At 33.4% G+C, this 19,801-nt stretch overlaps 1 protein-coding gene across 27 annotated transcripts in view; it reads left to right on the top strand.

Moving 5' to 3' along the window:
* Positions 1–19,801, top strand: part of Sox6 (SRY-box transcription factor 6) — a 689,857-nt gene that overhangs the window by 274,249 nt on the left and 395,807 nt on the right. The window contains exon 1 of one of the 27 annotated variants that reach the window (XM_021263840.2): positions 2,620–3,567. The exons of 24 other annotated variants lie outside the window; for them this stretch is intronic. The gene's annotated coding sequence lies outside the window, so the exon portion shown is untranslated. Of the gene's footprint in view, positions 1–2,619; positions 3,568–12,501; positions 14,217–19,801 lie in introns of those variants that run through there. 2 more of the 27 variants (XM_087211292.1, XM_004851479.3) reach the window with 2 other exon arrangements.

The following is a 19,801-nucleotide window of genomic DNA, read 5'->3' on the forward strand; positions in this document are numbered from 1 at the left end:
ACATCATTTTAGTACCACATCCAGCTGTGTTAGAGGCCAAGACTTTTCATTTATGTGAACTAACACATTAATTTTTTGAAAAGCTGTTTTTAAGTAGTTCTTATCATTTACAACAAAAAGTGTTGTAATGAATACAACTAAGATTATATAACTGCACATCTACACATCGGCTATGATTTGAAGAATTATTTTGATGTCTCACTGACTTATCCAATATTTGCAATTTATTTACTATACTTTCCATCAGTGTGAACATCAATACTAGTGAATCATGGAAGTATTCACTGTTTAAACAAGTATAGTTTTACTGAGATAATTTTATTAGGATAGTCAAAGAATAAAAGGCAAAAAGATGATATGGCTAAGTAAATCTCAGACTTTCAGTTTATATTATTTTGAAAATAGAACAAATTTATGGATTTTTTCCAAGTTAAAATTTAAATTTATTCCTAAATAAGAGAGGTTGAAAATTTGCTTATATTTTTAATATTAATTCGACTATTTCAGTTTGATATTTTTATTAGATGCATAATTTCATCAGGAATTGAAGAGTGTATTTTATCTAACTAAGGTCTGAAGAATGACCTCTGCTTGTGATATTTTCATATGCTAATCCTATCATTAGTATATAATTCTACTTAATATCAACTTTAGTAGATTTGCTACAAATTAGCAGTCTTCTCATTAGTTTGGAAAACATAACAGAAATGAATACTGTAATGCAAAGTTTGCTGTTTGCCTGAAAAAAAAAATCTAGATTTGAAAGAAAATTTATTTTCCAAATAGAGTTATAAAAGTTCTATTTATTTTGGTAAATCAGGTTTAAAGGGGAAATGTTTTAAATTTATATTTCTTATGTAGCTTTTTAGGCGCTCTCCATTTTGTCTGTATTTTCACATTGTTTAAAATATATACATAAAGACTAGGTTGATATTTGATTATCTGTCTTAAACACATGCTGTACTATCAGTAGTAAAATTTTATTGCTTAAAAGCTTTTAAAAAACATGACATTAAAATAAGATCCTGGTTTTCTTGTTTTTTCTTCATGTTCAACGATATATATTCTTAATCAAATTTGCTTTCTTTAGGGTACTATGGTCATAAGTTGATTGTTTTCTTTCTAGCCCTCATACGTATGTCCCTCATATCTAAAAGCCTCAGATCTAAGTCTCTTGGGTGTTGATGCTCTCATTAGGAAATTATCATGTTCAGAGTTTAGAGTGTTAGCAGTATATGAAAGTGAGATTCTCATTAGAACCATTTTAAGCCTAAACTGCAGAATCTTTCTTCTTTTTGCGGTACTGGGGATCAAGAAACTAGGGCCTAGTGCATGCTAGGCAAGTGCTCTACCACTGAGCCACACTTCTAGCCATTGAAAAAGCTTTCCTTTGCCAGGCCCTTCCACCATGCTAATTCTGTCTTGGAGCCAACTGACCATGGATTGAGCCAACTGAAACAGTAAACCAAATTAAACTTTTCCTCCTTCAAATTCCAGGTGTCAGGTGGTTTTTCTTAGCTATTTTGACAGGAAAGTGACTGAAGCACACACTTGTTTTAATGTAAATGCAATAAAAACCTTTGACAAAAAGTCATAGAAAAACAAGAAGGAAAAATATAAAATCTTACACAATTCTACAATATATCACTTGTTTTCATTTTTACCTGCTTGTTTCCAGTCCTTGCTTGCATCTTTTAACAAATACTTAATGTAACTGCCATCAGAACATATTTTTTGTTATTTTCTTAATATTATATGATAAATATTTTCTACTATAAAGAACTTGCCATAATTTGCACAGCCACTTTGGGAAGCCCTAGTGTGTCTTACCTTCTTTAGGTAAGAGCTGCCATTTGAGCTTTATTTTATTTCAATTTTTGAAGCCCATTTAAGATTTACTTTCTATTTAAAATTTTCTTTATTTGATAAATTAAAATTATGTATAATTACAAGGTACACGGTGATGTTAATATATATATTGTAATGCGTATGGAATGAAATGATAGAATCAATCTAATGAACATGTCTGTCACCTTAAATTCTTACCATCGATTCTGCTGAAATGCAACTTTGTGCCCTTTGACCAACATCTCCCCATCCCTCCACAACCCCCTGTCTTCTATGGGAACACATCTTAACACTTTACCAATAACTGAACTTCTCTGTCATTTTTTTCTATATCTAGTACATCTATTTGGAGGTTTGTAGCATTTTTCTTCTTTAATTTTTTTCAGAATCACCTAGCATAACTGGGATGTAATCTACTTGTTCTCAATGCATTTTCATTTACTGTAAAATTAGTTCAAATTTAAAAGATTTAATATCTGTGTTCATAAGTGAGATTAGTCATAGTTTTTTCTTCTGATAATGACTTTATTATGTTATGGGATTTAGAATATTCTAGCTTTAAAATGTGAGTTGAGAGTTATAAACATTTCAGCTGAAAAATAAATAACCATAACATTACCCTCCTTTAAAGACTTTTGAAATTTATGCTTGAACTGTAACTGGTAAGAAAATTATCTTTATCCTTAAAGGATTTTGAAACATCAACTTAAAATAGCTGAGTTTTTGTCGTGGTTGTTCGGAGAGTGAGGGGTGGGGTGGGGAGGAGGTTTAGGGATAAAGGAAAAAGAAGCATGGAGGTTGCCTATACATCTTTATAATAGCAGTGTAATTATTTTGGTGGTTGTCTTTGATTATTTTTTTGTCATACCTGTGATGTAATCAATTGGGATTAAGAAGATAGCAGGATTTTGTTAGAGAAGATATTAATTGTCAGAGAAGGGATTTTAACTGAACAGAGAAGATGACTCTTGAACCAAAGTTGGAGCTAAACATTGTCTAAGATCTAAATTCTGGGTCCATTAATGTACCTAATTCCCTTATAAAAGCAAAATAGTAGAGCTTTTACCTTCAGGTTGCATTCAGCCATTTATGATGTAATTCTTTCTCCAAAACTCTTCTTGGGGTTAATTTTAGTCATGTATTTTTTTAATCTCTATAAAAATCTGAGGAAGTTGGTGTGGTGATTTAGACGTAATTTGACACATATTTCATTTCATTCTATAGAAAATAGTTTAACACAAATGTTAGGAACACTGAATATCTGATATTGCTAGTGATATGATTTCTTAAAAATGAACATGCTGTCTTCTAGTCTTATTTTTCTAAATGTATGGCATCTTAAATCAACACATAGTACTTGAGCGTGTATTCTGTACTAGATACTAGATATGCAGAGACACTGTTCTAAGGTGACTGATTTTCATTTTCCATCATTTTCTCTTTGGCCTTTTTCTTTTCTGACATCCACATGCTTTTGTTTCTCTTCTCTTTTCCTGTCAAAGGAAAGTGACATTTTAAAGGACATTTTGAGTTAAATCCAAGGACTTCCACGGAGAAGAATTAGTACAACTCTTTGAACATGGCTATTGTTTGTTTAGAACCCAGTGTTAATGAGGGCACAATGCTTGTCTTGATTCTTATATGGAGCCATTTGTTACCTATGCCATGTCCCGTGGCCTTGGATCACTGCTTTAATACTTGATACTTTCTAAAGAGCAGGTGAGAAGATTAGGTTGATCGAAACACTGGAAAACCAGTACAAACTCCATTCTCGCCTGGTATCATCCTTTTTTATAAAAGGCAAATCGTAATTTAGGGCTTTGCTTTAAAACAAGATTATTAAAATAGGCTGTAAGTGAATGTGAGAAAGTGAAAGGGATTTGAAAAGATTTTATTACACTATGTTTTGCTTTCACAAATTGGGTAATTCTTAAGATTGTTTGAATATTTTTGGATTCAAGATTGGGTTTTGCTGGATTTTATTTATTGTTTCTTGGGTTTTAGTGCCGGCTTTGGCAGCCCTTCTTGTCAGTGCTGTCTTTGATGAAGGAATGGCTGAAGGCCCCTTTTGGAGATCCACTTCATTGGTTATTTTAATTGCTCAGAGGAAAAATTGTTAAATGGTGCTATAGGATAGTATTTCCCTTGCTACAAGGTTTAGGAATTCTGCCTAGTAATCATTATTTTTCCTAATAGATAAGTATGTGAGTGAAAGGACTGGTAACTGGCACTAGGTATTTCCCTAATAATATGTGTAGGGTCCCTGCCAGATTATTTCTGAGAAACTGGTAGAGTCATCGTGTATGCTTTCCTTTTGCTTTTTATGGTCAGAAACAGAGAATTTGTAGAGCTTAAAATGAGCCGTTTAATCATCTTAATCTAGGGTGCCTTCATATATAGTGTCTTCAAACCAGTTTTCTGTGTTTTCCTTTTTTATAAAGATAGCTGAAGAACAGTGGGTATGTGGCTGCAGGCTGTAGGGTTAGAAGTTTTCTTTACACTGCTTTTGTTGCTGTGTCTGCTGTAGTACAGAACTGTCAAATAATGTTTTCTGGTACTCTGTGGAATGAAATTGTCTATACTTCCTGAGATGTAGTGATGATTAAAATTCTGAGTTCAGCATCCATTAACTATCTCCTCAAACATAGTTGCTTGTATATATGGAAGGAAGTCTTCTGAGACACAAAAGGTTGTAGTTTTGAAGCCTTCTAAGGTATAACTGACCCACAATAAATCAGTACATAGAAATAAATGGTGAACTTGTGTTCATCATATTTTGGGATTATCTTGGTATTTGGATTTTTAAAATTATAAATCAGGGGCTGGGGATTTAGCTCAGTGGTTTTGCTGCCTGCTGTGCAAGCGCAAGTACCCAAGTTCAATCCCCGGTACCAAAAAAAAAAAATTATAAATCAATGGAGATGAGATGTGATGGAATTGTTTGTAAAATTTTTTTAAAAAGTTTTTCTCACTTATTAAAATAAAAATGGTATCAATTTTGAGTAGCTGTCAGACAACATTTTTAGTTAAAATGGAATGAAAAGAAGCTTCTACTGAAGAACTTTGATAATCATAAAAATGACCTTTTTTGCTAAGACTGATATTTTTAAGGCTCAAAGTCTTCATCTTTCCCTATATTCACAACCTTGGCTATGAAATTTCTCAGTATCCTACTCTTGACAAGGCATTCACCCTCACCCCTTGACTGCAGGATCAATCTTGTAACTTGCCTTGGTTAATGGGATATTAACAAATGTTATACGGATAGAAGCTTGTAAAGTTACTTGTGCTCCTTCCTTCCTTCCTTCCTTCCTTCCTTCCTTCCTTTCTTTCTTTCTTCTTTCTTTCTTTCTTTTGCAATCCTTCTGCTTCAGCCCCCTGAGTAGCTGGGATTACAGGCCTGCCTGCACCATGATACCCAGTTTATGCTTATGCATTTCTGTTCATACCCTCGCCTTTTCTGTCATTACAGAATAACAAACCTGGGGTATTCTTGTGAAGGAAAAAATGTGGAAACAATTAGTTAGTCCATTTGTTCTAGCCAAGGCCATCCTAGATAGCCACAGTTTAGTAGTCAACTACAAAATATGTTACTAAGCTCAGCTAAAACCAGGGACATGCCCAGCTGACCTGAAAACACATGAGTTAAGTAAATGTTCATTGTTTTCAGCCACTAAATTTTGTGATGATCAAACCTACAACATTCTTGTGGCCATAGATATTTGATAAAACCTTAAGTAATTCTTTTTCAAAGGACACAATTGGGCAAATGTTACTAATGATCCTGAGTGATTTCTTGCTATTCCAATGACAATAACTGTTTCACATTGGTTTTTGGAAATTCCTAGAGCAAGCCATTCAATGATACTTGTGTGAGACTTCAGTAAATTTTCTCTGTGAGTAATTCTCGAGATATTCCCAAGCCATATTCATCTAATACATATAGTAGTCTTATAGGACACAGAATCTTATAGTCCATAAAACAAGATAAGGCAGAAAATGCAAGCAGGGAAAGTAATGAGCTTAATAGTAGTGTGACAGAGGAAAAATAACTCCCAAGCTGCTAGATGTCAGATGTGTCCAGTTTGTGTCCCCTGAATATCAAAGAATGAATTTCAAAGACAAAAGAGGTTCAGGGTAGGAAAGGTTTATTTAGAGAAAGCTCCTGAGAATGGGGAGGGTTTTTTTCCAAAAGTGGGTTGCCACAGAGACTATTTCTCGAAGAATTTTTATAGAGCAAAATCAGAAGGTGGGTACAATGTGAGTCAAACTTCAATCAACCAATATAATTACAGGTACGTCACTTAGCTAATATATATTGATCCAATAGGGAGGCAAGGTACATAGCAAGAGTGTATGGTTAGCATCATTAACTTTGGATTATCTATAGTTTCTAACATAGAAAGAAAAGATGTTTTTTTGAAAAGGGACAAGAGGAGATGGGAGGATGTGTCCTGATGTTCTGGTCAACCACCTAAGAGTCTGATTCTTATCTGGCCTTACTGGACTGGGTATTGCTGATTACAGTATAATCTAAAACTGCTGTTTATCTCTTAGGGAGGCATGCATCCATTGCATCTCCATCTTGAGGCCTGGCCTTCTTTAGATGTGTCTCTAGCCACAGGTTTGTTTTTTTTGGTACCAGGGATTAAACTCAGGACCTTGCACTTGGGAGGCAGGTGGTGGAACCACTGAGCTAAATCCCTGGCCCTAGCCACAGTTTTGATGTGTTTTTGTCTTGTGCACTGACTTCCTGGAGGGACCATCCCTGTCTGACTGCCTATAAATTTCTATCTAATTTAGTTGTTTATAATACTATTGAATAAATGACAGTCATGTGCTATATGATGACATTTTGGGCAATGATGGACCATGTATAAGATGATGATCCCATAAGATTATGTCACCTAGTAATGTCTTATCTATTGTTATTTAAGTACGGTCTATGATGTTCACACAATGATGAAATTCTGTATCCCTGTTGTGATGTGGTTAATTGACACATGATTCCATATCCTTTGTCCAGAGAAATGTGTGACTAGGAAGAAGTAAGTTTGAGTGCAGTTAGTAAACTGGGGAAAAAATGAGGCTCAGAAAAACAAAACTCAATTTTCCTTTGGTCCACTTAAAGGCAACATAATGTAAAAATGATTGCTGTGAATAAAGATTGAGCTTTCAGACCTTAGTTATATTTATATTCTGTAAGCCCAACTTATTCAAGAAGGAAAAAAGGTGGCTGAAAGAGGCAGAGGTAGTTTTGTTAGGGACATGTTTTTTAAAACTTGTTTCTTGTATTTTGAATGCAGATGACTGTTGTCTTCTCTAATATTCAGACTATATAGTATTCTATTTTATTTACATTCTTTTATGGTTGAAAGAAATCTGCTTTTTTAGTGATTATATAAAAACTAGCTGACTGAGAGTCCTGTGGACAGAGAGAGAGCATTATGGAACACATCTGAATAGTTACGGCCTTCCATTTATCTGGAGCTGTATTCAGAATAAGCATGGATGGGGAACCTGTACTTGGTTAATTCATCATATTACTTGGAAAGGTCCTTATTATTTTGCACAGCAGTGTGGTCACCTGGCGGTAGGTCATTAGCATTTTCGTTTTCTTTTCCTCACAACAATGCACAACATGCTAATTAGAGGATTCTGAAAGCTAAGTAATCTGTTTTAAAATCAGACATTTTAATTTGCAGCTTTAATGGCTGTTTTTATAATAACTGGCTTTATTGGGGGTAAAAGCACTTGTCATGTTCCACTAGCAAGGCAGAGTATAACAGAAGCTGACAAAATTAAAAACCTCGTAATGGGACCTTTGCCTGGGATAAAAGGCTGTTTCATAACAATTTCCTTTTGTTCTTTGTTTAAGCCATTACTCTAAAAGGAGCCTCCGATTAATCTAAGTAAATGCATCATTACAGTACTAATCCATGTCCTTCTGTCAGTGTCTGTTTTAATTAAATAAGAAACGCTAGCAGAAAGATATCACGCACGAAGCTGTGATTGGAGAAAGAAGCACTGGTTGATCAAGGAAAACATTAAAAAGGGCTTTACTATTTTATTCATTTGCATAATTCCAGATGCCACAGTGTCAGGGAAAAATGAAAACTTACGAAAGAGTTTAACACATTTCACTCTTATAGATTTAAAATAATGGGATTTACCAATGAAATTCTAATCATCCAATTTGTAACATGTTAGACATTCCAAAGCAAGGAGCAGAACAGTTTGGGGAGTGTCTTTTAAACTTTCTATGTAGTATGATGTTGTATTTGTGAAAACATACCTGCCAAATTTGCATATATTTCTTTTTATTTTAGATGAAATTGACAGTGAAACCTGGTTGTGGACGTATAATATATTTTTGTTTTTCTTTTTAAAGTATCTTGAAACTTTTTATTTCGTTTTTTTGAAATGGTCTATTGATGATATGTTAAAGATTTAAATGTTTAGTTAACAATATAAAGTACATTTAATAAATGCTTATATGACAAATATTGCTATGTTGATACACAGAAGCTCTTCTTAGCAGTAGAGTTACAGAATTCCCATGGTGAGAGCTTTCTCCATATACAGGCCATTATTTGATGTAATGAAAAGAGAAAGTGTGCAACACTGAGATTGTTAATTAATTTAGCCTAACAAGATGAAGATAAATGAAGCAAAGCACAGATTGAATGAAGCAAGAGGTCTTATTTACAATTTAATACATTTTTATATAATGCAGATTTCACTTGGTGAAAAGCAAACAGACCCAACCCCAAATACTCTCTAACAAAAAAAGGTACACTCCCACCCCCACACTAAAATCTTGTCTTGACATTACAGAAAACATGTACTGTGGCTACATATAGGAGACACTTTTACAGTGTGTAAATAGTGCTTTTCTACTGCTAAGAATCCTACACTAGTTAACCTTTAACGCCACTATTTTATTATTCTTGTTATTGACTGAGGATGACCATGAGAATAATTACCTGGAAACCTTAGGGTTTTTTTGTTCTCTAAATTGTCCCAAGACATCTTGTTTCAGTTATTTAATAATCATTTTATTTTAATTGTCTTCCACCAAAGGATAAAAACTCAAAAGTGGGAAAAGAAAAGAAGAAAAAGAAAAGTTGTGTGCTTTTTACATGTGCTTGAATCTGCAGCAATTGTACAGAATTCTTAAATTAGCATTATTTTTAAAAGTCTCCCTTTCATAGATTAATGAGCTTTACCCAGTATTTGACCTTTTATCATTCTTGCTTTCTGCTCAGAAGTACTTCCTTCCTACTGTAGCTAGAAAAGACTGTCTCTTATCTTATGTTACTGTAGGCAGTGGTACAGCCTCTCTACAAATGATGTTATTATGGTCACTATGTTTTTATCTCAGGGGCCACGAACAAATCCATGCAACTGCTTCTAAGGATTTCAATAAATAGGACTTTTATCCAGACAATCGCCTTTTATGTTACTTTTAAACAAAACTACTAGTCCATCAAGAGTTTCAAAAGAAAACAATTCCACCGAGTGCTGGTATGGCCCGCACAGACCAATCATCATGGCACCCATTCTCCAGTCCTTTATTTTTCAAGTCCACAACAATAGGTTGTTGATTCAATGGACAAGACCAGAACAATTAAGTTCTCTGTTTAGCAGCAGCCAGCATTTTAATGCCCTTCTCTAATAATGGTCTCATTATTGTTATTCTAAGACTGGGCCTCAGGAGGAGGAATATTTGCTGGAGGTACGTCATTATTTTGCAAATTTCGATTAGCTCATCATGTTGTCTGTAGTGTGAAAATCGTAGCTAATTAGGGCAGCCAGTTAGACTACCAGCTTTTGAGCTTATGAGTTAAAAGGTAGCATACTTGATAGGCCAGTGATGTGAAAAAGGTGGTAAAAAGGAGGATTAGAGCAGTTGCCTTAGTAACTCCAACTTCCATCTGTGAGGGAACAATGGACTTGTGTTTCTCCCCCACCTTGGTGTAAAAATTGGTTTTGTTTTGAAAGGACAGAGTTCTTTTTTTTAAATGACAATCTGGAATTCAGCCCAACTGAGTGTAGTTTTAGTTGTTAGGAAAGACCATTGGGGATAGGAAAGATGAAAGGTCATGGTGAGCTTCAAGGACACGAAAGGTTGTTGTCTCATGTAACAATGGTAGATTGTTTTTTTCTAAAATTTCTAGCCAGCCCATAAGTCAGGTGATGGAACAAATACCTGCAGTTTAGTCAGGTGAAACAGGAGGGGGTGGGGAAGGAAAGGAGAAAAATGGGGTAAGAGTTTGTACTATGCTAAAAAAAATGAAAGTGTAACTCCAATTTGCTTCTATTAAACAAAGTGATATTTCTTTGTCACTATCTCTGAGATTCCAGTGTGCTTTGGACGGTTTGCCTCTGTGGGCTATCACATCTCTGGGAAGCTCTCCAATGTGTTAGGAAATGTGATTTAAGCTTTCTTCCTGAACTCCCAGGAGGATGTGATGTGATACTTAACAATAAATTTAGTTGTTGTAGCTTTCTCACATTATTGGTGCTCTTAAAAGGTTTTCCTTCAAATGCACACTGAATAAAATGAATGATAAATACGAAAGAAATTTGTTTCACCACTCTACAGGGTTTTATCATAAATTCTATGACTTCCATTGCAGAAAGTTTACAGGAAACTGTTTAGATGTTGCTGCAATAGCAACACAAATTTTTCTCTATGTACATAAGAAAATGCTACAATTTTAAGAGCTATTGGGATGTTTTGTGTACAGAGGAGGTGATAGAAAAGGATTGAATACAGTGCTATTTTTTTAAAACCCTCAAAACCAAATCATTTTCTCTGGGTTTATACTTTTATTTCAGCAAAACGAGTGGCTTCTCTTTTCCTTCCATACCAACACTAAAACACTTGGTTGTGGTTGTGTATGTGCCTGTGTATTTTGCACACATGCATTAAGAACCGGAGGGAATGTAGAAATAGTATATTGTTTCTTTTGTAAACCAAAAAAAGAGAGAGACTTTCTTTGGAAGATTCATGAAACTTTAATTTTTTTCTTTAATATTTTTTCTTCTCCATTGTCCTCAGACAATCCTTGTGTGATTGAAGGTGGACTTGGGAGATAGAGAAAATTTTCAAACTCTCTTTTAATTCTGAGTCTTTGTTTTCTTTTTTGAGACAACCAACCTTATTTTTGTAGCCTGTATTCTTTTGAGGTATGTTCCTTTAATTTATTGTGGATATCTCATAGACTTGACATAATAATATGAAACTTAAGAGCTTAAGAACTTTAGTGATCATCTAGTCAAATTTTTATTTCTGACAAACAAGAAAAGTAAGAGTGGATTGAAATGACTTGCCCAAGGTAACTGAACTACTTAGAGATAAAAGGTTGTCATTTGCTTCTTTAAATATAAAAACCTGAATTCAAAGGAAGAATGAAAAAATAATTGTAGGAACATGTTTGACTTGTGTACTAGTTATTTTAGTGGTTGAAAGGAGAGAGAACAAACCTAACATGATAGTGTGATAGTGGGTTTCAGATAAGATTTTTTGTTAACTATTAAAACTTTATTTTAAGTAAATTGAGCTTTTTATTTCTTCTACTAAAAACAAAGACAAAACAAAACAAAAATCACATTCATCTCCAGCATAACTGGAGAAAGGTATACCCTAAGATACTAGCCTAGGATCCCAAATCTGCAAACCTTTCTGGATCCAGACAATTTAAACACTTTATTTCAATGTGGTAAATCAGTTAAGCTCTGTTTCTTAGTTTTTGTATGTGTAGAAAGGGATCTGATGTTATTCCACTTTGTTAGAGGAGACGTAAGAGTTGATACATGATTGGAAAAAGCAATGTACATTAGCAGAATATTTTATAGCTGTAAATTTGTGTTTTATTTAAATGCAGCTATTTCAAAGCAAATATCGACTGTGATACTTAGATCAGTATAAATGCTGTGATTTATTTTTGGATTGATTTGGAAAATATTTGAAAATTTTGCGGGGGATTTAGCTCAGTGGCCCTGCTGCCTGCAAAAAAAAAAAAAAAAAGAAATTTTACCCTATTCTAAACAGAATAGAAAATAAAATAAGCTATAATTTCACCTTATTATTTCATACTAAAGAAATTTACTTTTTTTTTTTTTGGTATTGGGGATCGAACTCAGGTCCTTGCACTTGTACAGCAGGCGGCGAAACCACTGAGCTAAATCCCCGGCCAGAAATTTACTCTTTTATAACCTTTTAGTTTAGTCTTTTATCTAAGTTTATGTATATGGTTTATACTTTCCTTTAAAAATAATATAAGATAAGGGTGGGGATGTAGCTCAGTGGTGCCATTCTTGCCTTGCAAGTGCAGGGTCCTGGGTTCAATCTCCAGTACCAAAAAAAAAATATATACACACACACACTGCACACTATATATATTATATATATATAATATATATATGTGATAAGAGCCCAGGGATTTAGTTCAGTGGCTCTATGCCTGCCTGGCAAGCGCATGGTCCTGAGTTCGATTTTGAGAACTGAAAAAAAAAAGACAATATAAAACAGCAACAACCCCCCCCTTGATTTTATATCCTTTGTGGATGTATTAATTATAATCTTTTGCATGTATTTTAAAATATATAGCAATTTATACAGCTATAGTATTCACTTATATTTATATAGTACTTATAGTTTCACAGGTTTTTAATAAAAATTAATCAGATTATTTCATTTTTTAAAATAACTATAGTACACACAGGGCATATTTATTACTTTCAGTTGATGAGATACTGAGGCACAGAAAAGTTGAGACAGATCATAAATCGAGCAAGTAGCTGAGATGCCGGGAGAGATTCAAGTCCTCTGAATTCTGTTAGTTCAGTGCTATTTTTCTAGTTACTCTAACCTTCTCCCCAGGTTAAATAATTGTCTTTTGGTTGACCTTCCTTAATAGATTTCATGAAAATAAAAACAAACGATTAAAATGAAAAAAATTTAAATTTTATTTTACCTGGTCTGCTCTTTCAGTTCTCAGGGGCTTTCCATGATTCTTCTTTCTTTCCATAATCATTGTCTTTTTCTTTACTTTATGAACTTAGGCTTTTTTAGCAATTTGTGAGATCGTTGCCTGGTATATCTGTTGTTTGATTTTTTAACTTTTAGATTATTTCATGTCTCTGGATGTGATTATGCAAGTCTTATTCATCATAGCAGGTACACAGCAGACTAACAAGTGTCATTTAAGATGGGAACAGCCCTGGAAGTAAGTTAATACAGCAGAGAGCATGCATTATTAGCCTGAAGGTTGAACAATAGACACCAATAAGTATAGTCCATTATAGACGAAAGGCATAAAATAATTTAAAGTGTTTTATAAAGTAAACAAAGCAAAACAAAACAAGTAACCAAAATAACTCAATCAAATGATACAGTACAACCATACAGAAACCACAGTGCAACCCTAGACACCAAGTAGAGTTAAAGGACTATTCTAATTTCTGAGTGATCTACTTTTGAAAGATTACCAAGGCCATCATAGAATCTTAGTTACTAGAATCTTGGCAACAGGTCAAGGTCAAACAGCAAGAGTAAATTAATTCTGAGTCCCAAAGGATTGTGTTGAAGTCTCTGTATCAGGCCTGAAATGGTCCTAGAACAACATCTCCCAAACTTTTAAAGTACTTAAGAGTTATCTCTTGTGCTTAGGAGTTCTAAAGTGGGACTTACGTGTCTGCTTTTTCATAACCATCCCAGATTATTTTGTTGCAAGAGTTTACAGATTACATTTGGAGAAAATTGCCATAAAGCCTGGGATGACATTTATTGTAGGATAAGGGACCTAATGCTGCAACTGTTGAGACAGGAGGCATTTAGAATTTGAAAGTCAGACTTTTCTACTAAGTGAAAAATGTCTCAAGCCCAGGGCCAAGTTGTGTTTTTCTGCATGTAAGTAAGTAGTAAACAGGGGCTAGTATGTGCTAGATTGGATTGCTGTAAGCCTATTGGGTTTTTCTCTTCTTGTATCTTGTTTCCTGTGTTTATGACGTGCTTTTGTAATGTGTAACAAAGAGTTATAACCTGTTAGTGTAAAAAAGTAAGGCTGATTTTTTTTTTTTGGGTGTGTGTGTGTCTAAACTGCTTCAGTTTTAATTTTTGTTTGTTACCTGCATGATTAAATTTCACCTTTTCTGTCCCCCTTCATACGTTGATTAGCTTGAGTTGGGCACACAGCTGCTGTAATGCTAAGGGTTAACCAGAAGAGAATTACAAATGAACTATCTAGAAAGTTGATTATTAATCCAGCTAGAGAAAAAATATCCTTTTACTTAGCAAGAATGAGTATCCAAAGAACTGATAATATTGTTCAGGCAGTGGGGTGGAATGGCAGAGCTTGGTAAGTAAAATAAAACATGAAATTAATCTTTTATACTCATTTTTAAATGAGAAGAATGTTGCTATATTTCAATAATTAAGTCTAATATGAATTTATAAGCTTCTAGAACAAATCTAAAAAGTTCTGAATGTGTTAATAAGATCTCTATATAGGCTATCACTAGAAGTTAACTGAAAGGTATTTACATAAGTAGATAAATATATTTAATTTTGAATATTTATAAAAATACACGATTAGATTTGTGATTAAGAACAAGGAAGTGGGCACGGAGGAATGATTACTAAAACAATCTAAGTCTAAAACTCAAGTAATATAAACTGCAGAATCTTGAGTGACAAACTGTTTTTTTCCTTTCTCTTTTTTTCCCCCACAAGAGCAAATTCTGGGTTCATTGGTGTTAAAATATAAAGTCTAATATTCACATAAAGATTCAATGAGTTATTTTTCAGACTTGTGGGTGACAAAAACTGTCACAGCTTCTGTTATTTTCGGGGTCCCAGGACTGATTTCATCGTGATGTTTAATTTAGAGGCCTTTCTAAAGATAGCTTTTATTGTATTTGTGAATTGGAAGGAAGAAGAAATGAGAGGATCTGTGCTATTTGTACAAAGGAAATTAAGTGAAAAGATAGGATTTTAATAATGTTCTTCCACAAAAGACTGCTCTTCCTGTTGTAGCAGAAATTTTCATGTCAATATTCAATTCCATAAGATTGAAGTTTTGCATAGATTACTTGATATTATAAAAGTGAGCCTTTAAAGCATAATATGGATCATAATGAATAATATTGAAGTTTTATGTAACCATAAATCGCTTGAATGTAGCATTGATAGTCTGAGAAGTTAATGATCATACTATGCTTGACTTAAATTGCAATTGTGCACAAATAAATGGAGAATTTTAACCTTTGCTTCAGATGGATATTTTTAGTAACAACTAAAAAAAACCTTAAAGTAACATTTTGTTATTTAATGCTTAAATAAACACAGAACAGTGTCTTTTTCAGAAATATAAATTCAGTATTGGAAATATGTTATATGTGTGCATGTGTTGTGTATGTGTATTTGACTATATATAATAAATATGCATTCAAAATACCAGAATACCATTTGGCCCTTAACACTTAGCTCTTTTTTAGTTCTAAAGTTCTGGCCTATATTTAGGACTGGAAATAGTAGACCATAGTAAGTGAAATAATAGTTAAATATATAGACCTCTTACAGCTAACTGTTGTGTTTTAGCTTATTTAATCTTCATATTAAATCTATGGTTGTTGGGAACCTGTGAGGATTATAGTATATAAAAAATAAGAGATAAGATAATTAAAGAACCCTTGATCTCTGATATTAAAAGTCTAGAGAGGGCCGGGGATTTAGTTCAGTGGTTCTGCTGCCTGCCTTGCAAGCACAAGGTCCCAAGTTCGATCCCTGGTACCAAAAAAAACCCCCAAAACAAAAAACAAAACAAGCAAAAAAGTCTAGAGAATAAAAGCTCAGGAAACAAAATGTATAAGAGGAGAAATACCGAAATTTGATATGCTCATCTCAAAATTGAAAAGATTTAAAAGTTCAGAAAAGAAAAGAGAGAACCAATGAATTCTTAGCATTCATTAATTCTTAAAAAATTTTTCTATGATAATTTATTCATACAGATATGTTAAACTATATCAAGAAGAGTACAATAAATATCTATGCATTTATAAAAATAAAACTATCAGTGCAATTGATGTTCTTCCTAATTTTATATCTCTCTCTCTTCATGCTACAGGTAACCACTGTCTTGAATTTAGTGTTTTGCACCTTGTGCTTTTTTTCTACTCAGGATTGAATTCCAGATTTAATCTGTATAGTAGGAAAAATCCTTCCTGTTACTCTTTGGAATCCAAGACAGACTTTTTTCTTGTTTTCTTCTTACACTTGACACTTTTTCTTGGTTTTTTGTTATACTTTATTTAAAACAAAACAAAACAAAACAGCAAATTCTTAGCATACAAGACTCTGACCCTGCAGAATCTATCTTTGCCTTGTCAGCATCAGCTCCTGGTTTTCTTCCCATCCTTTCTGACACAACTACTGGACTTCTGTCAGATTCATGGATCTTCCAAATTCTTTTCTGCTCTGGATTCTTCACATGTTGCTGACTTCTCAACGGAAAAGCATTTCTCTCCAGTCTTGATCAGGGTGCTTCCGACTCATCCTTTGGGCCCTGTCTCAGTGTCATTTTTCTAGAGAAAACTTCCTTAATCCTTGTAATTCAAATCTTGTCTGGCTGCAAAGATCTTGCCTCTTATTCTTTTATGTCATATCAGATATTGTAATTTTAAATTATGTATTTATCTGTGTAACTTTTGTTTAATGTTTGTTCTCTTTGGACTGGCCTATTTTGTTCTTGGATGAAAGTTTTCCTAGCATGTAGCACACTTGGTCTTGAATATTAAAGGCATTCAATAAGTATTTGTTGTTGTTATCAGGGAGAGGAATGTAGTGAATGAGAAAGAGGAAGAAAGGGAGATTGAGAAGAAAAAAGGAAAGTACATAAAAATGGAGTTCATTGGTTCATCTGGATATTCTGTTTCTTATATTTTCAGTATAATCTTGTTCTTTTGTGTCCTCATTTTGGGAAATCTGTGTTCCTGTACATAGGAACTAAGTTTTGAAATTATAAATTTCTAGTAGCTATAGTCATATTGTGGACATGCAATTTATGGGTTCTAAAAATCTGGGAAAGTTTCAGACTTGGTTGAGGAATTAAAATAATGCTGTGTTTTTATCTGTGGCAAAAAGCCATAAGGCCACTTGTAAAGGTTTTAAGGTAGATAACTATAACTAAAATATTCATAGTGATGACAATTGCTATAATATTGCTATGTAGCTTGATTTTTTTTTTCCAGGAGACTATAGGAAAATTATGAAAAAAGGAAGGAAAATGAAGTTAGTCTGACAGGATGGCAGGGTTAATGAAATGTCAGAATATACTTATGTTGTATTCTATGTGAATTTTTGCTGGCATTTGCAATTAAAGTCCATGGTAAGAGATTACACTGAAATGTTTGTTAGTGGTGTGGGAAAAGGAGATTAAAATAAAAGAAGGATGATAAAGAAAATTTAATTTAAATGTCTTGGTGTTGAAAGGCATTGGGATTTGTAGTGTCTTATAGAAGGTGGCATTACAATTAATAGTAATATCTTATGTTTTATTATACTTTATGATATTAAGTGAAGTTTTTATATATTATACAAAATTCTTACAGTAACCCTTTGATATAATTAAAGCAAGGCTCTTGCTATATTTGTTTCACATGTAGAAAAACTGAGACAAAAATCAGACAGGAGCTAGGAAAACTTTAAAAATTTCCTAGGTATAATTTTCTAGGCAAAATGAATATTCATCTCATTTTCAGCTCCCCCCAAAAAGGTTTAAATATTGAGGTTTTTCTAAGGACCCAGATAAATTAGGTAGATGTCTTCCATGGGTCACCTACATTTAAAAGTTTTATTTTCTCCTAATTTCCTAAAAATGCGAAGTAGATAGCAATTTCCAAAGAAGATGGCTAAATTCATATAATTAATGGAGAAACATTGGTAATCGTATGTATATATTAATAATTATTGGATAAATTTTAACGGGTTAAGTTCTTGTCTGGTATCTTAGGGATCCAAAAAAGAGAAACAGGTGTGAGTTTAAAAGAATGAAACAGCATAATTTGGAGTAAATGAACTGTAGCTCTAATGAAACCATGTGATAAAGCAGAAGGTAACCAGCCCTTTGGGGTCAAAACCAAGTGACCTGAGCTAAGTGCCAATTTGAAAGATTTTTTTCAAAGAATAAATGAAGGGAATGTATATATTACATACATACACATTTTCAGGCAGTGAGGGAATATTATTTTGAACAAGAATGCCAGAAAAAAGAATGTGTAATGATCATCAAGAACGCTGTTGTGCATTAAGGTGGAGGTCAAATTTTGTATGCTTCAGTTGCACAAACAACCTAGTTGTAGAGAAATTAATTTTCTCACATTTCCCTTGGCTAGTTTGCAGATACTTCCTTTAGATTAAAAGAAGTAGATATCTTTATTCTGAAAAACAGGCTTTATGAGGATCCAGTAACTATTTTGAGATGGATAGAGTGCTGCCATAGAGAAAAGAATATATACCATGCAGGGTCAGACCCAGAATTAGCAGGTGACAGTCACAAGGGACTAGAGTTGCAGGCAAGCAAAAGAAAGACTTTTGTAAGTTATAGTTGGAAGAATCAAAAGGCTTCCTTGTTGAGGTAGTGAAGGTCCTGTCAATATTAAGAATCAGGGGGAAAGATTAAAATGTTGTGTTATACTGTGTTAGTTTAATATCAAATTTTATAAAAATATGTCTCTTATGAGAGTCACCTGGTCAAGACAGGAAAATGAATCAACTAAAGGGACAAAGATATGTTCCTCTATTATATTCACTTCATGGAGAATGGCCTTCATAAAGGCCAAGTTTGTTTTCTGGGATGTTCAAGTATAGGAATAAAAAAATTCTGTGTTTTTATCTGTTGACAGCCAGTTGATAACTGGCATTACGCCAAGTAGGAACTTTAGACTTTACCACGCAACCCCAACTAAAAGTGTTGGTATCAGAGAATGAAACTGTATTATGGGGGAAATAGGGAAATCAGTTTGCTCTTCTGTATGGTTCAGATCTGGAGAGTAAGAGTTAGGGGTGAGACTATAACTCAGGGAAAGAGCACTTGTCTGGCCCACTTAAAGCCCTGGTTCCTTCTCCAGCATTGGAAGAAAAGGGTTTAAAATGAATTAGGGAGAACATATTTTAAAAAATTATCAATTCATTTATTTACATTTATAGGTTTCTGACCCCTGGTACATTAAGAAGATAAAAGGATCACATTTTTAAGTACTATAGAGATTTTCTGTCATTTTAGTTTCCCCTTATTGAGATAATACTTTCATTTAAAAATTAAAAACATTTTAAAATTACACAAGCAATATACAAATACATTCTTGTTGAACAAGAATGGCAAATATTAGTCATTAAATATTTCTTCAATGAATACTTATTGGCAAATTTCCTTAATTTCTCCAAACTAGATTATATTTCTCTTTCCAAGCATAACTATTTTCAAATTGGTTTTTATCCTTCCACACTTCTTTCTATATAATCATATAAAAATATATACAATTACATAGAGATATGCAGTTTTATTTTATGTGAGGGTAAGATCCTCTTTTTACACATGTTGCTTTATATATATTCCCTTTTACACATGTTTTTACACATGCTGCTTTTTTATATTCCCTTTTTCATTTAAAATTAGGTGTTAAAGCTGTATGTCACTTATATGGTTTTATTTCATTTTCTTCTTATTTCCCATTTAAATGTTATTTACTGAAATTTTAAGTATTTAAAAATTGGGGAAATGGCAAAACCTATCTCCTTAAAAATATATAAATCAAGCATAGAAAATTTCTATTTGATAAGGCTATGAGATATAGGCACCTAATACTCAGTAGACCCTTAGTAATATTAGTCTTCTCCTTTCCTCCCTATTTCCTTGTCATTTGCCTGAGGGTAGGGTTAAAATAA

The sequence above is a fragment of the Heterocephalus glaber genome, unplaced genomic scaffold (genome assembly GCF_053883595.1).
Source record: "Heterocephalus glaber isolate CG9 unplaced genomic scaffold, H.glaber_assembly_v1.0 deba00001428, whole genome shotgun sequence".
NCBI lineage: Eukaryota > Metazoa > Chordata > Mammalia > Rodentia > Bathyergidae > Heterocephalus > Heterocephalus glaber.